The sequence below is a fragment of the Leucopleurus acutus genome, assembly GCF_964270905.1.
Source record: "Leucopleurus acutus genome assembly, chromosome: 9".
Taxonomy (NCBI): domain Eukaryota; kingdom Metazoa; phylum Chordata; class Mammalia; order Artiodactyla; family Delphinidae; genus Leucopleurus; species Leucopleurus acutus.
In genome coordinates this window covers 79158134-79180303 of record NC_139144.1, presented here as the reverse complement: position 1 = coordinate 79180303, position 22170 = coordinate 79158134, and the positions used below count along the sequence as shown (strand labels likewise).

Here is a 22170-nt window from a genome sequence, read left to right as displayed (position 1 = left end):
AAGCTGACTGAATCTCAGAATCTAGACTTTATACCAGTGTCAAATGGTGAGTATTCATGTTGGACTTTCCTCTTTTAAAAGGTTGATACTCTATTTGTATTAATGTTATCATGTTTAATAAACTTGTTTATAGGATTTCATTTCAGATAACAAATTTTAAGTATCTGCTGAAGGCCTTAACTTTGTAGCCCATTGCACACCAAAAAAATCCACTTTTTGGGGGGGATTTTTTTTTTTCTTTTTTCTTTTTTTTTTTTTTTTTTTGCGGTACGCGGGCCTCTCACTGTTGTGGCGTCTCCCGTTGCGGAGCACAGGCTCCGGACGCGCAAGCCCAGCGGCCATGGCTCACGGGCCCAGCCGCTCCGCGGCATGTGGGATCTTCCCGGACCGGGGCACGAACCCGTGTCCCCTGCATCGGCAGGCGGACTCTCAACCACTGCGCCACCAGGGAAGCCCTTGCGGGGATTTTTTTGTACAATACGTTTTGAAGTGTGCTAAGGAAACATCAGTGAAATTATGTGTAGAGAGATTAATCAATACTAAAAATTTGTCAGCACCTTCTTACACATCTCAGGCCACTGTGTGAGGAACTTAATCGTATTACTTTATTTCTGACGTTTTTAATATCCTAAGTGCCTTAATTTCCATTTAGATTGATGAAAATAATTGTCTTTTTGGTTATTGTTAAAGAGGAATGCATGTAAAGATCCAACTTTCTCTAGTACATTTTAAAATTTTGTGAATTTACTAAGCATGATTTGTTAGACCTGCAATGGAAAACTACAAGTACAGGAGTGGGAAGATTATGATTTTAGAAAGGTGACAAAAGCAAAAGTAAATGAGGGAAGAAATCTGTTTTTTTTTTTTCCAAAAAAAACCAAAAAGGGCTTCCCCGGTGGCGCAGTGGTTGAGAGTCTGCCTGCCGATGCAGGGGACGCGGGTTCGTGCCCCGGTTTGGGAAGATCCCACATGCCACAGAGCGGCTGGGCCCATGAGCCATGGCCGCTGGGCCTGCACGTCCGCAGCCTGTGCTCCGCAATGGGAGAGCCCACAATAGTGAGAGGCCCGCGTACCGCAAAATAAAAAAAAAAAAAAAAGCATTCTATATTACAAAAATAACATAATTTCCATTAATCTACATACATATTTATAGTTTGCTTTGAAGAAGCATCCTGCACGTCTTAGAAAACTGACAGTTAGTAGAAGTCTCTGTCAATTATATAACTTCAAATAGTAGCTCAAATATTTAGCAACCTCCCCAAATATCTAAAACTATACATGTGGTGAAAAGAATAACATCAATGAAAAGGAAACTAAGAGACAGAGCCAAGTAGGTTTTAACTGGGCATTGATGAAAGAATCTGTGTGTCTTAAAAATGAACCAGGAGGGGCTTCCCTGTGGCGCAGTGGTTGGGAGTCCGCCTGCTGATGCAGGGGACGCGGGTTCGTGTCCCGGTCCGGGAGGGTCCCGCATGGCGCGGAGCGGCTGGGCCCGTGAGCCGTGGCCACTGGGCCTGCGCGTCCGGGGACTGTGCTCCACGACGGGAGGGGCCGCAGTGGTGGGGGGCCCGCGTACCATAAAAAAAAAAAAAAATGAACCAGGAGTGGCAGGTCGGGGGGAGGCATGGTAGCAAAATACCTGAAATACCCAGCTGCTTGAAGATAACAGCAGTGATGGAAGAAATACTGTTTTTTTCAATCTGAGAAAACAATGTAATTATAATTTACTCTAGGAGTCTTAGTGGAAAAGCACCTGCTTTCAGGAATATTTTCCACAAAGAGGACAGAAGTGAGTGACCTCAGTGGCAGCTGACCAACCACCAAGGCTAATTAGCTGCTATCCTGTCAGTGGTACAAATCATTGTAAGAGCTGCAGGAGTTCTTTAAACAGAGGTGCCTGGGGCAGAAGGTGCTAATGACACTATAACCACAAGCAAGGAGCCTTGAGGCAGCACATTGTCTCCTATGACTTTTGGCATCCAGGAACACGGAAGGTGCTGGGTGACAGCAGAACAGAAGTCAGACGTTAGGTTTAACAATAAAGCATGAAGTAGAACTTTTTTTCCAAGCGATGTATCAAAGCAGTAAAACAAACATGTCTCAACTATCTGGGAAGGTATTAATTTTTTTCCAATAGTCTATAAAAAAAGAACTGCTTGTCTTGGTTGAATTTGTAAAGAAAAGTGTCAAGCCTCTTAAATCTTTTTGTATTCTTTGTGCTTCTTTTTGTTTAGATTGAAAGAAAGTGGTCAGGGGCAAACTGAACCCCCAAATTAGGGTGACTGCCTCTAGTTTCTGGTTAGCCTGTAAAATACAATCAGCATCAGTATATAAATGCCTCTGATACTTCCACAGGCTGTTTTTAGCTTTTTTGGTAACTTACTTCCCTTCATGTGTTCAAAATGGATAATTGCTTCTGTGGTTTATATTCTAGATTCTAATTACAAATGTTAAAATGAAAAAAAAAAAGGTCTTGGTGTTGAAACAAATTCTCTTAAGTTTTTTAGTAACTTAAGGATGTCTTTGGGGGCTGAGAATAAAACTGGAATGATGATACAGGAGACAGGATGCATGAAGAGACGTCTGCAATCAGGATACAAGAAAGTGGAAAAAGAACCATTTCTGGAGTCAGGCTGACGTGAGTCTGGATGTAAGCTCCATCACTAGATAGCTGACTGTGGGCACACTGCCTATTTTTGTCCAACTTCAGTTTTTTAAACTGTAGTATGGGGATAATAATTTAGAGCTCTAATATTGTTCTTGGAATTAGATTACATTACAGCTTTGAAAGCTCCTAAAGGATGCCTGGTCTATAGTCCTCATTTACTAAAATTCTCTAAGGAGAGCTCAACTAAGTCTGCACAGAGATAATAATGTTATGCTTAGTTATGGAGGAAGCTGGTGGCCTAGGACACACTTAGGAAAAGAATTTCCCTCACCTAAGTTTGAACAAGGGAAACATTCTCTTCTGCCTAGATTAAATTCTAGGATGAGAATCATTACCAGAGAGAAGCAAAAGGAAGGAGGCATTGAAAAAGAAACAAGTAGAAGATGCAGTCTCAGTTTATTAATTGTGCTATTTCCGTGTTCTTTTATCTCTGATATTTGGAGGACAAGAAAAGAGGGTATTTATCTGGAACACAAGGAGGATTTCTGGACTGTGGGTTCATAGGGGTGAGGATGTAAATATGATGTTCAAATAAAAGATTCTGAAGTTAAATTACTATGAAAATAAATTCCAAGGCACAAGGAGAAAATGTTATGGCAGAAAGGGAAATCTGTATGTGTTTTTATCCTTCAGTTGGGGTCTTTATTCAATCATGTACTGGACAAATATTTTTGAGTGTTTACCATATGCCAAGAACTTACTGGGTTTTAGGCACTGCAGATGGAGAACTAATCAGACAGACAGAAATCCTTGCTCTCATGGAGCTTACATTCTAGGGGAGGAGTATATAAGCAGCACACAAAATAAACAAGTGATGTAAAACACTAGACAGCGATAACTGCTATGGAAAAATGTAAAGCAAGGAAGTGGGATGGGGAGTGCCATGTTGGGGGTGGGAATAGTCACTGAAATTTTATATAGGGTGTTCAGAGAAAGGTATATGTGAGTAAAGACTAAAGGAAGTGAAGGACCATGCTATGCAGATAATTTGGGGAAGAGCATTGTAAGAAGAAGGAACAAACAAGAACCAAGTGAGATCAAGCACCCTAGGTAGGAACGTATCTTCTGTGCCGGAGAACAGTCAGGAGGCAAGTGTGGTCAGACCACAGGAATGAGGGAGGAAGTGGCCAGCGCAGCAGTGGTGGAGATGACAGGCCAAGTCTTGCAGGGCTTTGCAGGCCACTCTAACTACTGGGGATTTTCTTCTGGGAGAGACTGAGGGCCATTGGAAGGTTCTGAGGGCCATGCTCTTCCACTTTAATTGGTTCACATTGGCTGCTTTGTTTTGCAAAGACAGTAGGCTTTAGGAAATAATAATAATACTTTTCAGGGGACAAACTGAAGGAAGAGTCAACAGGATTTGCTGGTGGATCAGATATAAGGTGGAGAAAAAGAGCACAGTTAAGGATGAAAATCCAAGGATTTTTCTATGTAGAAAGAATGCTCCATTCATTTTCTTGATTTAAAGTTAATAACTGGACAATTCTCAAATAATTCTGGTATATATTTTCATCTTGTCAGTCAGGGGTTCTCATTTTATGGTCCCATAGACCCTATCACATAAGATTCAAATTTTCCATTTGCCCATCACTCTCATTAGACACTGTTTCTCTTGGAAACAAGGAACATGAATTATTCATTTTCATTTTCTCAGGGCTGGTACAGGGCCTGACACACACTGTCTGGTTATGGTGAATAATAAGTGCATGAATAATAATAATTATTATTATTATATAATTATAATATTATATAATCACATATTATATTTTATATATTATATAATATAATTATATTATTATTAGAATAATTATTATTATTCTAATAATAATAATAGAATAATAAACACTTTTATTCATTTTGGCCTTCTAGCATCTGAAACCATTTCTAAGTTGTGGGAAGACTCATCAATGAGTCTTGGTTGATAATCAAAGACTGTCTGACTTGCAGAAGGTAAACGTGTTAAATATTTGCTTCCCCAGCTTCCTTTGTGTCCTGGGCCCAGATCTGTGATCTGGGGTCCTCCTTGCAGAGATAGCCGTAGAGAACGCAGCCTGGAGAGTTAGAACACATGATGCAGGGGACGGTTAGCATGTCCTTTTCTTAGCTGCTCTTTCCTTATCAGATTAGTTCTGAGGTATGGCTTTGGGTGAAATTCTTGCTTGCTGAGTCCTATGCTTCGTTCTCTAAACTTCTCAACTGCACTATGAGTTACCCAATATCCTTTCATAACTTATTTCTCCTTAAATAGCCAAACTTGGCTTTGTTACTTGGAATGAAGAATCCTCACCAATGCAGTGCTCAATAAATAACCATTTAATGAAACAATAAATGTCACATCCCACTTTTAAAAGTGTATATGCATTACTCTGAGATGGAATAGAAGATAGTGGTTTGCAAATCCCCACTTCTGTCTTCCTATTTGTCACTTGCAAAAATATGTAGGAGCATATTGAAGGGAAAGAATGCAGTTCAGGTGGGATTTGATAGGAAGTAGATGAGAAGTAATGGAAATAGTTTCTGATTTTGGGGTCACTGACAATTTGAAAACCTGATAAATTGTATGGATTCTTGCCATACAAAATTGCACATAAGCAAAAGCACAGACTTTTTTCATGCAGTTTTAATGAGATCAAATCCTTTGGCATCCTCTCTCTTTGATAAAATTTTATATAGTTTTCAATAACACATTTTAAAAGGTGAAATAAATACGAGACTAAATCTGTTCTTACAATGCTGCTTTACACACATAATTAACATGACGATAATTTCAAATTTATAGCTAATACGATAATCAGTTTCATAGTAATGAAATTGCATTTACTTATTGTGATATTCCCAGAGAGAAAGTAAACCAGGAAAACAGAAATAGTTGAATTTCTCTAGGTACTATACTGATATAAAGATATTAATATTGTGAAAACCAAAGATAAGGGTACATGAATTAAAGTTTGAAGTGCTAAATCAATGCTAAAAATTAATACCAGCTAAAGAATAGATCCTGAGATTTGTACAGATTATTAAAGATCATCCAAACCAATGCCATTATTTTATAATAATGGGTTTCAGAGAAGCTAGGTCAATTGCACAATGTCACCCAACCAGTCATTACTTATAAAGGAAATCCTTTCATTAGACCAGTCATTTTAAGACAAAAACATCATATTACTATTTGTTCAAATGAAATTTTATAGCCAAACCCATGCATGTGAATCAGATAAAAGCAGAGTTGAAGAGGAAGACACTGACGGGCCTGCCAATCTTCTCAATGAGGAGCATGGTTTGAAGGCTCTGCACTCTATCAACTCTGTCTTCTGGCATTAATATGCAATAATAGTTAAAAAATAATTGCCCTAGAGATATCACACTAAGTGAAGTAAGTCAGACAGAGAAAGACAAATATCATATGATATCACTTATAAGTGGAATCTAAAATATGATACAAATGAACTTATTTAAAAAGCAGACTCACAGACATAGAAAACAAACCTATGGTTACCAAAGGGGAAAGGGGGAAGGGATAAATTCGGAGTTTGGGATTAGCAGATACAAATTACTATGTATAAAACAGATAACAAGGTCCTACTGTTGGACCTTGTTAATATAGCACAGGGAACTATATTCAATATCTTGTAATAATCTATCACGAAAAAGAATATGAAAAAGAATATATAGATATATGTATAACTGAATCACTTCTGCTGTACACCAGAAACTAACACAACATTATAAATCAACTATACTTCAATTGAAAATAATAATAATGGCCTATATGTGTGAAGGCTCCATGCTAAGTGCGTTCAAAAATCTCATCTCACTCGTCTTTCCATCAAACCTATACAATGAGTACAAATCAAGGAGCAGAGCTATTAAGAACCTGCACAGGGAAATAGAGTGACAGAGCCGGAACCTGAACCCAGAGATATTTGACACCAAAGCCTGTTCTCTAAGTCACTAGGCTGCAAAGACCTTCAATTTTAAAATGTTATGCATTTTAATAGACTTTATTGTTCTCTTCTATAGTCACATTTTTCTTGCCTCTCGAAGTCTGTAAAATGTGCTCTTAAATAGGAAGAAAATGATAAGATTAGAAAGTATTTTATCAGTAAAAAATCTTTTATTGATTTCTGTTGTAGTTTAGATAATCACAGACATAGATTATTATCCAGACAGTTCACAAAACAGGAAGAGTACTGGAAATGATTCCTTTGATTCATCAGTACATGTGGGCCTAGCCTATGACTTGCTATTTGGAACATTCTTCTAAGCCATTGATATTTCTAGAATTCTAAGTGACAACTAAGCATAGGAAATCAAGAGTTTAGACCCTTCTGGGGTTATGACAGCACCATGATGGCAAAGACATTTCATCTCTCTGAGTCAGTACAGATTGATTGGTAGTGATTATGTTGTGATTGATTAGCAAAGTCTTGGAAGGAGAGGTGGTCTTGGAAGGAGAGGTGACATCACCAGAGCCATGTGTCTAGCTATTCTGTATAAACCTTATGTCATTCATTTGGGCTTTACCAGTCTACAGAGACACTGTAGTCGTTATTATTTAGTATTAGGAGTTTGTCAATCTGTACTTGGAAGCTGTCAGGAATAACTGATATAAAAATATGTAACACATAGTACAGCACCTGGCCTATAACAATATATTCAATCAATTATACCTATTATTATTTTTATTATTTTATTTTTTGTAAGAAACATCTAAATAAGCTACAAAACTTTTATCGATGTCTTACTTCTGCACAGAATTATATAACAAAAGTGCCTGTCATTCAAATTCCCCATTCTGTCCCCAGAGTTCTCCTAAATATATTTTTTTTCTTGAGAGCTGATGCTCCCTAGGATTTAGTGATTTATTGGACATTAAGGTCAGCCAAGCAGTCGACCCGTTTCCTCCTGTAAATTCCAACCAACTGCTAGCAGACACAGAGAGCCACATGACAAGCTGATACCGCACTGGCTTTGCTATTGTCACATCCAACAACAGAAAACTCAGGCCTTCTACCTCAAACCAAGTGGACCATTGCAATGAAAAAGTTCTGCCTGAGCTACAGGCACATAGGAAGCAAAGGGGATGGGAAATGCTTTGCTTGAGAAAAAGGCAAGAGAGAGAAGGAGAGAGGGAGTGAGAAGGAAGAGGAGTGAGAATGAGAGTGAGAATTGCAGACGATTGCTTTCTACTTTTAGTTAAAGGAAATTCAGCCCATTCTTGGGGCACGGCCCAGTGGATGTTAGGTTCCTCAGTCTCACCAACAGGTAAGTCCCCCCATCTCCTCTTCAGGGAAGGCTAAGTAGGGAGATGTATCATAAACGTTCACTTTAATATCTTCTCTCCTGGACAGTGGATGAGAAGTCTCAATCTCTTTATGAAAATATGAGATGAAGGACATGTGCTCTATCCCAAACATGACCCCCAGCCTATGACTTTAGATGATTGTATACTCACTCTCAGACAAATTGTATGTCCTCTGTCTCTTCTCCTAGTACCTCAAAATCAGACCATGCATTCAAACCAGTAAACGTATATTGAACCCCTATTATGTACTTAGGTGGAGAATGGTAGTTTCTTCACATAAATCAAACACATGTATTAAAGTAATTCATGCAATGGAATCTTCAGAGGACACTATTATGATGTCTCACTGTAGGAATTCTTAACTGATTGGCTTTTTCAAAATTTCATACTACAGAGAGTGACTGCAGTGATATATCTAAACCTCTGAATTTTGCTCAATGATCTTATTCACAAAAGGCTGAAACTGGCACTTCGTCATTAGGATTTCAGACTTGAAATGAGCAGAGCAGGCTGCGGTGCTATGTACTCTGACATCACAGTTGTCAGGCACTGCAACTAAATTATAGGGTGAATGGCAGGCTTATCTAAGGACTTTTTTTTGGTTTTTTTTTTGCTTCCTCAGTTGAAATACTCCCTAAGGGATGATTTTCTTATCTTAATGGTTTAAACATGCATTTGCTTCTATTAATGCTAATAAATCTAAGTCTTCACATCCTAGCCTATCACAATGAAGTTAAACTCGTAGCTTTAAATGAAGATGTATTTTTCAAATATTAAAAATGTTTAGCTGCTAATGAACCAATGTTTTATAAAAATAAGCAGAAAACTAAAACAAACTGGGAATATATTACCTTCTCTTACAGAGAATCTAAAATCTTCTTAAATGGTGATTGATTCTTACCTTCAATCTGTTCTGGGAAAGGCAGAGGGGCAATGTGACCAAATTTTTCAATTTGAAGGAAAGATTTACAGTTCTTCATGTATGATTGTTGATTTAGGTGAGAGGGGCCTGGGGAAGGTCGTATGACAGATGCTAATATATTAATACAAGTTTAAGTTCAATTTAAATATGAAGAAGGGAATGAAACTGAAATACACTTTCATTTTTTTAACAGTGACTATTATCTGATATGAAAAGGGCAAATAATTCAAATGAATCCACATTTCAAAAATTAAGGCTTTCTTTGTCAAGTTTGCCAGTGCAATTTAGAACATTTTTTAAAACTAGTAATTCATGAATCAAGGTGGTGATCTAATAATTAGTAAAAAGTAAACTGGAAAAGATAAAAGTATTGTATTTATTTCATGTCGGGCCAAGAATAAAAAGTAGCTATACACTGGAAAAAAAAAACAGTCTTATAAATACAATCATACCCATATGAAAACCTGAAATAACGTAAGATGCTCATAAATATTCAGATGGGAATACTAATCTTGCTAATTAGAAGTAAAATGTCATATTTTATGACAAGGTCTAAGAGTAGAAGAAATCATAGAGATTTATAGTTTCATCTTTTAGGAGGTTTTGAACTGCAGGTAACAATATCCAACAAAAAGTAACTTAAGCAAAAAAAAATATATATATATTATTCTCGCAGTACAAGACATTCATAAGAATGGAGATACAGGGCTGGTACACAAGCCTAAATATTTATAGCCACTGAGTGATTCTGTAATTCTCTTGACCTTCTTTTCAGTTGCAAGATGGCTACAGAAGCTCTAAGCATTGCATCATCACATATCAATACCTAAAATTAGGGAAAAAACTGGGCCTCCTTTAACACATCTTTTTATTTATTTATTTTTGCCAGTGTAGAAAATTAAAGACCCAGAAGGCATTTCTTCTAATCCTGTTGGCCAGAACTAGGTTATATAATCCATCCTTGCCTTCAGGGAGACCAGGAAAGTGACTATCACACAGAAGCGCTCTCAGAAAGGAAGTGGGTGGGAGAGGCTTTGTGTAAGCAACCTACGGGGTATGGCATGGTAGCTATGATGTGGGCTGTGGTGCCAGACTTCCTAGCTTTGAATCCCAGCTCATCCATTTCCAACCTGTGTGATCTTGAGTAATTATTTAACCTCTTGGAGTTTCAATTTCCTCATCTATATAAATGGGGATAAAACAGTATCAAACTCGGGCTTCCCTGGTGGCGCAGTGGTTGAGAGTCCGCCTGCCGATGCAGGGGACGCGGGTTTTTGACTCGGTCCGGGAAGATCCCACATGCCGCGGAGCGGCTGGGCCCGTGAGCCATGGCCGCTGAGCCTGCGCGTCTGGAGCCTGTGCTCCGCAACGGGAGAGGCCACAACAGTGAGAGGCCCGGGTACCGCAAAAAGCAAAACAAAAACAAAAACAAACAAACAAACAAAAAAACAGTATCAAACTCAATTAAGGAGAGCTATTACTTATAAAATATATGCTTACAATTTATATAGTGAAACACTGCATTATTTGATTAACTGCCCTGTAACTTCGAATCTCTTTGAGTCTTTACAGAATTAGAACCAGGTACATCAAATTTTGAGAGCTGCAGAATACATTAGAAAGGCATGTGAAATTATATTAATTCAATTTCAATGGTCTCTGATTAATAGCTGTATTAGACTCCTAGTAAACTCCAAGATATTTGCTTTGCCATCCCCCATCTCCCATAACAGTAGAAACTGAGTACAGAGCCAACTCATAGTTAGCCTATGAGTATAAGTGAGTTAGAAGCTAGAATCCTGCCCTAACTCCCCAACTTCATATGATAATATATTTGTATCTATAAATATGTAATATACAAATGCAATATTGCAACTCTTCCTTGCTTTAACATTGGAACAATTACACTCTAACCAAACTGAGATATTACAAAAAAGTATCAAATTCATCTCTGCCCTTAAAATGCCTATGATCTAGTTGAAGAGTCAAATTCAACATGAAACTAAATAAATGTAGCGTTAAATTCTATTGCACTGAATCTGGTTGTGAGAGAGTTGAGACAGCGATTAGGGTGGACTAAAAGCAGTATATAAGAATCAGGAGGTGATGGAGCTTAAACTGCTCCTCAGATGGGAAAGAAAAAAGATCAAAGCCCCCAGGGCATGATGAAGGATGGCTGGGCGTACTGACTAGATGGAGAATTGTAGAAATAAAATGAAATACTTATTTTGAAAAAGATTGGATTAAATTAATATTTACTGAATGCTTACTATGTACCAAGCCAGAGTTAAATGATAAAAATGAAGAATTCAGTGGAAATGGTCAAGCAATTAGACTGAATGGCTGTGTTGGATTAAGAGAGGGAGAAGTAGATAAAAAACTGTATATGGATTAGTTAATGAGTCCCATTCTTGGTTATTCACTGATATTTAGGCATTAAGAGTCCTCTAAAATAATTATATAACATATGTGTTACACTGATATCCTTTACCCTAATATACAATAAAATAGAATAATCATAGCAAATATATTTTGAAAGAGCATAATAATAAAACAAGTGTGAGAACTGATTTATGTTTCTTCCAATACAATATCTATCATATTTATAATAAGATAATATCGATAATGAACATTTACTGGACATCTCCATGAGCTAAGTACTCTTAAAAGTGCTTTAAAGTTATTAATCTTATGAGGTAGAAATTCTAATATTCTCAATTAATCAGTAAGGAAACTGAGGCCCAGGAATGTTAAATTACTCACCCAAGATGACAAAGCTGCTAACCAGTAGAGCCAATCTGTGAACAGTCTGGTTCCAGAGACTGTCCTTTTAACCACTACTCCATATTTGATTTATGAAATTTAAAATGAACACAGAATCCAAGTATTGAAAATTTGCCAATATATAGTTCATCCCGAAATTTTACAGTAAGACAAATATATATTATTGTTCTTCAATAATGGATTTTCTTATTTGTTCACACAAAAAATTTGTTTTTAAAATTTCAAATTCCTACTAAGATGTTCTCCAAGTATGCCTGTAATTTGTGTCCAAATTCTGATTTTCAAAAGGGAGTATCTGTTAAAGAATATCGCAGTTTTTGCTTTTTATTTGGTGTTATCAAGGATAACAGAATCAATTTTACTGTAAATACAATGTATGAAGAAAGATGTTCAACATCAATGCTCTAGTCATTCAGCCTGACATTTCTTTGTGAAGTGGGCAGAAAATTAAATTGCCTCAAATTAGAGGAGGAAATCACACACCACGAAAAGTAACATGTCCAATGACAGTTGAGTTCATGCTTCCACTGCAGTATGTGTGAATTTTACCATATGAGTTTCGTTGATGGTAATGGGAATTGTGCAATCGCCCTTCTTAATGTGCTCTGAATGGTTACCCATTAACATCCTTAAAATACGAAATTTTTCCCGGCATTTTATGTTGGTTTTATAGTATGACATCGTTATTATGTATTTGTTTGAAAGGCTGAAGTTTACTTCCGTAAGTTTCCTTGGTTTTAATTTTTTTAGCTGTTCTCACCCAACCACCCCCAACCCCAACCAGCAGCCTGATATTCTAGATCTTGACTCTTTTGAACTGCTCTGGGCTTTAAAATCAGCACTGAAAATTAGAATCCATTAGTCATTTTTTCAGTGTCCAGATTTTTACAGCAAACATTTTCTGAGACCTATTGGAGACCCCAGTGTACTCTGCAGGGGTCCTTAGTAAATAAGAAAAATCAGATGCCTTTACTTTAAAGGGCTACTGTCTGGTAGAGAAGGTAAGATATGAAAATGGCAAGTCTAGGCAATAACTAACTCAATATATTGCCTTTATGAAAATTAGTAAAAGGTGCTTCATACCTAGGATAGAAACTGCTAAATGTTAAAGGTCTAATAAGATTAGAGAGCTTAGATTTAACCTCTACCTTGACCTCTGGTGGGAAGAAGATGGGAGAGGTAGGGAGGGGTGACCTCCGGGAAGTGAGTAAGTTTCCATACCACTCATTGTGAGCCAGGAAGGACAAAGTTAAGTGGAAATAATGCATATAAAGCAATTAGCAAGACTGCCTGGCATGTGTAGGTATTCGATGAATATGAATTGCCTTGGGAATTCAAAAGGAAGGGGAAATCTCTTTGAACTAGGGATTGCGGTAATTTCATTAAGGCATCGTGAGTCAGTGTATGAAGACATAAGGGACATTTCAAGCCAAGGAAACAGCATGAATAAGGAATGAAGGCAGGAAGGCAAGTGAAGTTCAAGAACAGGTCTCACCTTGAAAGGGAGTAAAGCACTCCCACTGAAGGTTCAGAAATGGGTGGGGCATTTTCCTTTGTCACTATGACTGAGAGGTGCTGTTGGCATGGACTGCACTAAAGCCAAGGAGGCTAAAGGTTCTTTAATTAGTGCCGTACAACAAAACCCCCTGCAAGAATGCCAAAAGCAACCCAGTTGAGGAAAACTGAAGGATACAGTCTATGAAACGAAGCAGTAAGAAATGAAGTTGGAAAGCGGGCTCCATTTCATGCTGGACATCAGATGCCATGCAAATAAGTGTGTCTTAATTAGCAGACTTTCTGTCTTTTTCAACGGGGTGTCTTTGAAAGTTTTGTAATTGAGGAATGATATGATGAGTCTTTGAAAGCATTGAGAATAAGGAATATTATGATTCAACAGGAGGAATTTGGCACTCATCGGAAAGGTGAGTGAGTTGGGAAAAACTGGCAAAGGGGAGGTGAGTCAGGTGGAGTTTATAAGCAGTGAGAAGGAACAGGAGAGGAATAGCGGCAAAGCCAATTTCTCCATGGAAAGAGGCTGTGGCCCCAATCTCTTACTCATATTCTTTTCCTCTGTAGGAGAACTCATCTTCCCCCCACCCACCCACCCTTGGAAATCGTTAACCAGTGAGACATTCAAGTTTTTCTGAGGGCTTAGGACCTGAGAAGGGGAGGAAAATCCCATCTAATCTTTCAAAGCCAGAATTTCTTCTACCTAACTCTTTAGTCTGTCACAGTAACATTGCCTTGAGAGAGATAGTGGGAAAGTAAGCATCAGAAACGCAATTTCAGCAGCACGCCTCGCCCTGATTAGCTGTTAAAAGCAAGCACAGGAGCTGCTGGTCTGGGGCTACACACCTGAGGTTGTCTGTCAAACCTGACACAGCTCCAGTGCTTCATGACTAAGAGCTACTAGCCCAGAAATACTTGGAAGTGATAGAGTGAGTCACACACACACAAGCATGCACACATCTGTATGCACACTCTTGTATACCCTTTCTCTCCCAGACCGAAATAAAGGTGGCCAATTAATAATCCTGAAAACATGTATGGACCTTAAATTTCTTCTTTTACTTTATCTTTAAAAATTCAAATAGGGCTTCCCTGGTGGCGCAGTGGTTGAGAGTCCGCCTGTCGATGCAGGGGACACGGGTTCGTGCCCCGGTCCGGGAAGATCCCACATGCCACGGAGTGGCTGGGCCCGTGAGCCATGGCCGCTGAGCCTGCGCGTCCAGAGCCTGTGCTCCGCAACGGGAGAGGCCACAACAGTGAGAGGCCCGCGTACCGCTAAAAAAAAAAAAAAAATTCAAATAGCCTTAGACTGTTTCTTCCTGAGTTTGCTTTAAAGCAAAAACTGGAAATGATGGACACACACGGCCAGCCTCACCAGCCAGCTCTGTACAGAGGGCACTGATTGCTATGTACAGTGTGCTCTTAGAACCAGTCACAAGACTATTTTGTGTTCTAGAAAATGTTCTGTGACTTCTTAGATGTGTGTCTATAAAAATTACTTGATGTGTGTTATATTAACACACCCAGCAATTAATTCCTTTCCAGCTATGCAAATCATGATATTCCATAGGTTAACTACATGTTGCTTCAAAAAAGATTTGCTGTTTTCTTTTTTCACTCTGCTGACTTTTAGGTTCCCACTTGTATTTTTGCATAGCATTTGGTATTTTATAAAATTCGTTAAAATCTCTACTTATTATTTGCCTTCTCAATTAAAGAAAGGTTTAATTATTTAATCCAATAAAAGGAGGAGCTGAGTTTGCAACTCTTGGTTCTATATCAAGAGTTGCAAACTCAGATCCACAAATTTAAGATAACAGGTTGCAGAGGGAATGGTAGTAGACTAGGAAAAGCACACTGAACTAAAGGTATTGGCATTCAATGCTATTAACCATCACCATGCTGGAGACACACAATGTATGTACTGACTGCATTAGACCCATGGACTGCAAGCCTGAGATCCCAGACCATAATGCTTCCTTCCTTCATTTCTTTAATTGCTAACGGGGGATCCACATAGTACAGTCCGTGGTAGATTCTCTTTTTAGTAATAGGCAGTGTGCCCTGATGCTGGAACTTCTGAACTTCCTCTGTGGAATCTGGAAAAGAGCTGTGGTGTGCAGTCTCTGTTTCAATTGGAAGAAAGTATATGCCAGGGTCTGTGGTACTTTTTAACCAAGAACTAGGACTTGTCCTTGATTCTGAATGAGTTTCCCTGGATGGCAGTTAACCAAAGGGAAAAGATAAGAAGTGGAAACTAGGAAGAACTTGCTTGGATATCATCTGGCTGCCAACCTGCTGGTAGTTTACACAAACCCACAACAATAGTCAAGGTGCCAGAAAGAAATTTACAGTCATGGGCAAAGTGTAGTAACCATAAATCTTGAGCACATACATTCTTTTCTGATAAGCTGATTCCCTGAAGCACCATGAGATTTCCCCTAATTAATTTCAGTTCCATAACTAACCATTTGTTAAACTCACTCAGCAATTAGTTGTTGTCTAACTAGGTGTAGGAAAAATGTCTACAGGTTAATTACATGTTGCACAAGATAATTTTTTGTCCCATTTTCTCTGGGTTGCCTGTTAGATACCCATTTATTTTTACAAGTCATTTATTATTTTATAGACTATTATAGAGTTCATGTTTGCTCTTTACATAAAGAAAGAGTAAACAAAGCCCACCCTGCCATTTGTTTCCAGAATTAAAAGTAAACCCCTACTTGGATAAATGAGCCTCAAAGTCAAAGAGCTACTTCCTGAAGAACAAATGAATAGGATTGTGCCCACTTGTTGTGCAACAAATAAAAGAAATATATATTAAGGTCCTACTGTGTGCCACATACTCATATACCTCTGATGTTAATCATAATACTAAATTTCACACTAATTTCATTCTCCTAACAGCTTTTAGGCATATTTTATTAAAATAGGTGAACAATTTGTATAACAGAGAAGTTACATAACTTGGACAATTTCACAAAACTACAAAGAAAAGACTCAAGATTCAAATGCAGGTCCCTCTGGTACTACGGAACATTGTTTAATTTCAAAATATCTGTGAAATTATCCTTTTATTCACTAACTAGTTTCGTCTTTCCAAAGCCAGGCAATTGGTTTGATGTATTTTGTCTTCCATGAAATTGCTAGTTGTAGTGTAATGTGAGGTGCTCTTGTATTATTTTATTTCCATGTGCCATCAGTGTGCATAATGGAAGTTGAATCAACAGCACAAAGGCTCTGACTACTTCTCACTCAACTGAAAGATTACTACAGACACAGAAAAAAGACACCCTCAAAATTTGAGCATTTTTGGTTACTTGCTTATTGAAAAACTGTCCTTGATGTTAAAGATATTTCTTTTTTGCAAAGATAGAATAATTAGAGATATCTTCAGAGAATCCCGGAAAATGTAACCCAGGAAAGATGTAACCCGGAATATATTAATCCCGGAAAGATGTAACCCAGGAATATATTAAAGCTCACCAGGATCACAGAAACCCTGAGATTCAGAAAATATTTCTGCACTCATTTCAGGAGGATGCGTAGGCAAGCACAATTCAGTGTGCGAGAGGTCAGGGAGGGAGCTGGTTATACAGGGAGCTCTGGAAGCGCCTCTCTGGGACGAATATGAATGAAAATAAATGAGAGACAGAAGTTCTAAGTACACATTTGGGGTTAACTACTCTCCTTTTAAAACATTTTGCCTTCATTCCCTCAATTTCTGTACAGCAAAGTGAATTCAGAAACCTACAAGTAACTAAAGAAAACCTTGCTTTCTACCTGGATGAATAAAATGAAATAAATTCTTGCATTTTTGAAAATTGTTCACCATCTCTCATCTGAAATCACTAGCCATCTGTTTTGATTTTGTAAACAGCCTCATCTAAAAGTCAAATATTAAATTGTATTTTATTCCTGTTACTCTTCCTTCCCTAGAACATGAGTACAAAATATAATATTTGTTTTCAACAATTCTTTAAGGAGGATTGACCAAGATCACTGAGCTAGCTTAAGAATTTCTTTTTCTATACTGAGTCCCAATGAATATAATCCTATACTGAAAGTAAACATGATTCCAGGAAACCTAGAATTCAATTACAATTTGGTATGGTTTATTTGATGATATATCAAATGGAATTCCTTACTATCCAACACTCAGTACGTTTACAGCAGATTGAAAAATAATGTTACATAATGATGAAGGCATCACTATAAAATCCTCTGTGCCTTCTGAATCTTCAAAGATTGGATTATGTTTAAAATAGTATGAATTACGAATGTTATTTGTGCCATTCTAACTTCTGGTTTGAGTAGAGATTCTAAGAGGTAAATAAAAGCACCCCGACGGGCACACACACATTCTTTTTTGGCAAGGTAGCATGAAAGAGAGAACCCGGAAGAGGCTATGTAGGAAATAAGTACATTCAACCTCATTATCAGGTTTGTATTTTCCCTGAAAATCCGTATATAGGAAATACCTGGAGAATCAATGAGGAAGGTCAATTTTTATGATATAATTTCAGGAGTCAGGTTGTGGGAAAAACAGGTGCATGCATAAACCAAGATTTTAAATTCTAAAGAGGAGGCCTTGTCAGTACTTTTATACCCAGGTCTACCATGCTGACCAACACAGAACAGGGATTCAGTTAATATTTAGCATTTATTTGATAATGATGTATAAATGATTGAACTGATGCTGAAGAATGGAAATTCAAGTATTTCTCAGAATTTTATGTTAATGCACCTACATTTTTTTTTTTTTTTTTGCGGTACGCGGGCCTCTCACTGTTGTGGCCTCTCCCGCTGCGGAGCACAGGCTCTGGACGTGCAGGCTCAGCGGCCATGGCTCACGGGCCCAGCCGCTCCGCGGCATGTGGCATGTGGGATCTTCCTGGACCGGGGCACAAACCCGTGTCCCCTGCATCGGCAGGCGGACTCTCAACCACTGCGCCACCAGGGAAGCCCAATGCACCTACTTTTATAGAGCCAAGATGCATCTGAGTTTGGAACTCAATTGTTCCTCCCACAACTATTATTTTTATTACATATTTCAAAACAAAACACTAGCTGAAGATCCTTTGACTCAAGACCAATTAAATCCTATTGTAATTGGTAGGCTCTAGATCCTGAGAAAAATTTATTTCAATTATTTCCTTAAACATGGCACCTGCAACATATATTTGAAGCACAGTATACATTAACTTCCCCTAAAAGGCAATTCAAAGTTCAATGTCTTTCAAAACATAATGTCTGCTTTCTTAATTAAGTGGAGGTTTGATTCTGTCAACCCAATATTTCATGTATGGGGCAAAGCAGTATCAGGTACGGCTATTCCGCTACTGACCTTCTTGAACTAAGACCCAGCCACCCTGAACATGATTTAAGTTTCTAGAACAGGGTTCTGACATGAATAAGAAGGTAAATAAACATCTGTGAATTGAGTAGTGCACGAATGTTATGGGGGAAAAAAAAAGCTGCTTAAAACAATATAATGTGGTTTATAATTTCAGTAACTATATATAAATAAATTGAAAATGAACAAAAACAAGCTATGAGTCAGGCTGAATGTATACAATAAAATCTGATTTTTTGTTTGATTGTTTCTCTAAGGAATTTATAACACTTTCACTTATAAGAGCACTAAATAAAAAAGTTGATTAACATGTCATATTTTTCCAGTGTAAAAATTAGGCATATGGAACTTCTCATTGTTCATTGTTAGTTTCACTATTTTGCAAAATATAATGATATAACACACAAGAAAATGTAATATAATCATAAATTCAAATCTCAGGATTGTAAGGACCTTAAGTATATTATTTATAATTGAAGCTATATATTCTCTTTTTTTTAAACATCTTTATTGGAGTATAATTGCTTTATAACGGTGTGTTAGTTTCTGCTTTATAACAAAGTGAATCAGCTATACATATACATATATCCCCATATCTCCTCCCTCTTGCATCTCCCTCCCACCATCCCTATCCCACCCCTCTAGGTGGTCACAAAGCACCGAGCTGATCTCCCTGTGCTATGCGGCTGCTTCCCACTAGCTATTTTACATTTGGTAGTGTAAATATGTCAATGCCACTCTCTCACTTCGTCCTAGCTTACCCTTCCCACTCTCTGGGTCCTCAAGTCCATTCTCTATGTCTACGTCATTATTCCTGTCCTGCCCCTAGGCAGAACCTTGTTTTTTTCAGAACCTTTTTTTTTTTTTAGATTCCATATATATGATAGCATACGGTATTTGTTTTTCTCTTTCTGACTTACTTCACTCTGTATGACAGACTCTAGGTCCATCCACCTCACTACAAATAACTCAATTTCGTTGCTTTTTATGGCTGAGTAATATTCCATTGCATATATGTGCCACATCTTCTTTATCCATTCATCTGTAGATGGACACTTAGGTTGCTTCCTGGTTATTGTAAATAGAGCTGCAATGAGCATTGCGGTACATGACTCTTTTTGAATTATGGTTTTCTCAGGGTGTATGCCCAGTAGTGGGATTGCTGGGCCGTATGGTAGTTGTATTTTTAAGGAACCTCCATACAGAGGTTCCATTTTTAAGGAACCTCCCTCACCTGGCAATTTGTAGACACAGTCCTGCAGGAGAGTCGGGTGAAAGCTCATTGAGATTGAGTTTCTGCCACTTGATGGAACTGGGGCCCAGAATACAAATTAAGTTCAGCTAGAGAAAAATATAGAAAACGGTGTTTTTTGCATGCTTGAACACCTGAGCTTATACACTGAGACTTCTCTCTGCTACGAGTCTATGAATGACACACAGGACAACTCTTATTAATCAAATATTGCATTCTAATTATTGTATTTACATAATCTACCTAATTATTTTTAACTTCTAATCTCTATTTCCTAACTAAACTACATATTATCATTATTTTATGTATAGATTGCCCTTCATCCCTGAATCTTAGTACATATTAATATCTACCATGAAGATATTTGTCTACCTGGGGTTTCCTCTCTACCTTTTTTTTTTTCTTATACTCCCCTTAAGCTTGTCAAAGTGACGAAGGTCAATTTTTACTGGAAATAATGTAATCTTTTTATATGTAACAATAGTTTATCCATCTTAGAAGTATAATAAAGTTTGATGGTCTTCCCTTCTTTTACTGTTTGTGTGTCTCTTTATTTTAGTTTCAAGCACTGTAATTTTCCAGTCTGTGGTCATATGGTAATTTGTTATGGTCAACATTTCAGCCTTCATATTCCAGTCTTAGACCAATTTCCTAACATTTGCATCTGATTAGACCAGGTATCATAGGGCTGCAGATCTAAATCCTGGATCTTAATTTTCCTCAATACAGTGCACAGTGCCTTAATGGGGCAGCAAACTCTGCTAGGGGAGCTGAGAAAACACTTCCACTGCTCAAATATTCAAATCGGCATACTCCACTGAGAAAGGGAAAAATGGGAAAGGGCAGAGATGATGGGCTCCATTGAGGCCAGCTATAACATGCGTACAAGGGAACTGTAGTTCAGCTTAGTGATTTAGGTCCCCTTTGAATTCTGTTGTTATTGTTGTTAATGTTATTATTAATGTCCAATTTAAGTTTCAATTGGTTCTAAATTGTATGAATGCACAATTCATTTTTTCCTAAGGTTCTTCATTTGTTACAACCATCATTACCCTGCGCTTTATAATATTTCCTATAAAAATGCGATGATTTCCTTACTGTGTATCCAGTTACTTTTGAAGTTTAAGAAACACAGGTTTTCTAAAACATAATGTAAACTAGAAGGAATGGGAGGGTAGCTAGTCTAAAGTTTATTTTTTCCATTCTATATATGAATTTTAATATTCACGAGATAAATTATTCATGTTTTCTCCCTACAGATTAGATGTGAATAGTTCTCTACTATGCAAATATATCACATTTCTTTCTTTTCTTTTTAAATCCCCTAGTCCTGTGAGTCTTAAATAGAAGACAATGTGTCCTCTGACATCTACTAATGGACAGTGATTACAGACTAGTGCAGGTGGGAAATGCTATTTCAGTGTAATAGCTCACACCTGGAAAGGTCTATTTTTTCTCTAAGATCTTTTTACACAGCAGTGAAAATAAACTAATTAGGTCAAAGCGTCACATTGGGACCCATGAGCTTTGACGGTCTCTCTAGTTTGTGTCCCCACAAGAGGCCACTGTCCAAAGGCAAACAAGCAATAAACTCCAGCCAGAATAGGAGCTCTTGGTTTAACTATTTCTTCTTTTAGTGTAGTTTCTCCTTCAATTCATTGCACACGAATTCCTGCCTTGTTCACAGAGGAGAAAATTGGTATAGAGGGATAAATAAGATGCAAGAAAGGAAAGAGAAACAAGCAAGAAATGGTATTTTCTAGACCAGTAGCCTCTGCTCAGACACAAGTACCATAAAGCCCTGCTTATGAGAGACAGTGCTCACAACCAGGGGTCAGGAGCATGATTCTTCAGCTGCCCCAGGCTTCTCTGGAAACTCTACACTAGCAGCACTGAAAGAGATAAAATTCCAGGCATGGACACACCTGCTTTTATTCTTTTGATAATTTCACTCACTGCACGAAAGGAAAAAAAAAAAGACAAGAAGTAAAACTAACAAGAACTTGCCATCTTTTCTCTGGTAGATCCCTCCTGTGGTTTAGTCAAACTCTCCCAGGAAGCTTGGCTTCACCACCACCTTAAGGATACAGGTAGGGGATCTGAGGGAGTCAGACCCCCAACAGTATTGGACCCATTTTTATTTGTTTCACCAGTGCTTCTTCTAAATGCAATGAAGCAAGTTTAGCTTTGACTCACTGGAATCCCTTAACAAAATATTTTCTAGCCATTACTTCCCTTACCTATCTTTTGGGCACTTAAATTTCCCATTTGTTTAACTAATGGTTGTTGGTCATCTATATATAACACACCTGCATTATGAAAATTTATGGCGATGCAAAGATTTAAAGCATTCTAGGCCCTCAACAGTAAGCAA

The 22170-nt window shown here is 37.8% G+C and overlaps 1 protein-coding gene across 1 annotated transcript in view; it reads right to left on the bottom strand.

Moving 5' to 3' along the window:
* Nucleotides 1–22170, bottom strand: part of KCND2 (potassium voltage-gated channel subfamily D member 2) — a gene marked incomplete at both ends in the record, with an annotated part of 466944 nt that overhangs the window by 270607 nt on the left and 174167 nt on the right. The window lies entirely within an intron of this gene.